Source organism: Engystomops pustulosus, unplaced genomic scaffold (assembly GCF_040894005.1).
Source record: "Engystomops pustulosus unplaced genomic scaffold, aEngPut4.maternal MAT_SCAFFOLD_697, whole genome shotgun sequence".
In the NCBI taxonomy this organism is placed as follows: Eukaryota; Metazoa; Chordata; class Amphibia; order Anura; family Leptodactylidae; genus Engystomops; species Engystomops pustulosus.
The window spans coordinates 2,501-4,688 of record NW_027285576.1 but is presented as its reverse complement, the minus strand read 5'-3'; the positions used below and the strand labels follow the sequence as shown (position 1 = coordinate 4,688).

Genomic DNA, 2,188 nt, shown 5'->3' with positions numbered 1-2,188 from the left:
GTCGGCAAGCAGACGTGGGAAGAGGCTTCTTACCGGTGACACTCCCTTCGTGAGAGAGGCAGGTACTCGCCCCGGACCCCGGTCCAAATCTGCGCGGGCCGGACGGCCTCGGCCCTAGCCGAAGGCCGCTCCCGCGAAGCCAGGGAGCCGAAAAAATAACCCCGACACCCTCCGCGACCTCGCGTGCTTCCAAAGCGAGGGGAACCTTTGGCCGAGCGGGGCACCCGAAGCCGAACCGACCCCAACCCCTCTTCTTACCCCAGGGCTGGGCTGACCAATCCCCTGATCGGGTCTAAAATGGAAGAAGGGGATTCGAGGGAAGGGGCTGGCGGAAGGCAGTTGCCCGACGGAGTAGGCGAAGGCCAGGCCGTTTCCAAATCCCGAGCCAGAGGAGGGCGAACGACGTTCTTCATCGACCGACGGCGAGGCTAGGGCGAGGGCGGTGGCTGCCGCGGGGAAGACTCCATTGCTTGCCAGCGTGCTAGGAGCGGGGCCGACAGGCTGCTCGGGGTATGGCATCCCCGGGGGCCCACCCTGGAAATCTTCGCTCCTCAGCCGCTGCAGGTTATAAGGTCCCGCCGCGCGTAAGCGCTCAACTCCCCGACCCACGGACGTCGAGCCCATGGTGAGCTGACAGTTTCGTACGGGGAAAAGGGGTCCTCTGGCCCCACATCGATCGAGGGGGTTTAGATCCGCGGAGGCACGCACCGCGAGGCGAATCGCTGCTTTTCCCCAAGAGGTTAACCTTCAAACCACCGAGTAGGTTCGGGGCAGGGCCGACTGTCTGCACTGGGGTATTGCATCCCTGGTGGGGCGACCCTGGAAATCTCTGCCCCTTTCCACTCTTTCGGTTGGGCCTCTCGTCGGGGCGAGCGTAAGTCGGCAAGCAGACGTGGGAAGAGGCTTCTTACCGGTGACACTCCCTTCGTGAGAGAGGCAGGTACTCGCCCCGCACCCCGGTCCAAATCTGCTCGGTCCGGCCGTCGTCGGCCCTAGCCGAAGGCCGCTCCCGCGAAGCCAGGCGATCCGAACCGAGGATCCGCGCGAGCCTTCTCCAAGCCCTCTGCCGGGCGCTGGTGTTGAAAGCGTAGCGGACCCTGTTCGCCGGAGCGATAGGAGCGGAGCACCGGTCCCGCAGGGTTGAAAGCTGGGTAGCAGCGCCGTAGCTTCCCTCCCAGCCTTCCCCCGGACCTGGCGCCCGATCCCCTCCGCTCCTCTGTGCGTTGGCGGGCGGCGCTGCATGGGTACGTCGCGACGGCTCCTATCGTCTCTCTCGCTTAACAGTGTGGAGAGGTGGTGGTGGAGCCGTCCGACACTCGAGGTGCTGAAGTTGAGCGTCCAATGCTTTCCTTCTATGCGCAGCCTACAGGAGCTGTCCGAGCTTCGGAGGTGCTGATGGAGGTGAGAGTCGAGCGCCACTTCTTGGCTGAACTGAGTGGGGAAAGCCAGCGACTGCGAGAGGGAGGGGAAGGGAAGGCTTTTTCGGGTCCTTGGAAGGGACCGAGAGCATCTTTCTTGCCCCCCTGCCCTAAGCTCCATCCAATGTTGTCTGCGAGGTCTTCTCCGGCGGCGGAGAAGCGCTGCGGTAGCAGCAGCAGCAACGAGCGTTCCCATTAGCTCACGGAGCCTGACTCCAAGAGTCTACCCCTCAGAGCTCGGCTACCTGGTTGATCCTGCCAGTAGTATATGCTTGTTTTAAAGATTAAGCCATGCATGTCTAAGTACTGACTATTCTTTACGGTGAAACTGCGAATGGCTCATTAAATCAGTTATGGTTCCTTTGATCGTTCCGCATTGATGATGTGCTACTCGGATAACTGTGGCAATTCTAGAGCTAATACGTGCCCAAGAGCGCTGCCCTCCAGGAAGGCGTGCATTTATCAGACTTAAAACCAATCCGGGGAGCCCTGGTCCGCGGCGGGTCTCCGGGCCCGCTGCGGCGCCAGCCCCGTCCTAGACTTGGCGACTCTAGGTGACCTCGGGCCGATCGCACGTCCTCCGTGACGGCGACGATCTATTCAGGTTTCTGCCCTATCAACTGTCGATGGTATCTAACCCGCCTACCATGGTGACAACGGGTAACGGGGAATTAGGGTTCGGTTCCGGAGAGGGAGCCTGAGAAACGGCTACCACATCCAAGGAAGGCAGCAGGCGCGCAAATTACCCACTCCCGACACGGGGAGGTAGT

General features: G+C 61.8%; 1 non-coding gene across 1 annotated transcript in view; it reads left to right on the top strand.

The window, feature by feature from the left end:
• The first annotated feature begins 1,660 nt into the window (after window positions 1–1,660).
• The window catches only part of LOC140112328 (18S ribosomal RNA), a 1,884-nt gene continuing 1,356 nt past the window's right edge, over window positions 1,661–2,188 (top strand). The window contains exon 1 of the ribosomal RNA XR_011852610.1: window positions 1,661–2,188. This exon is cut by the window's right edge and continues 1,356 nt beyond it. This is a non-coding gene — a ribosomal RNA (18S ribosomal RNA).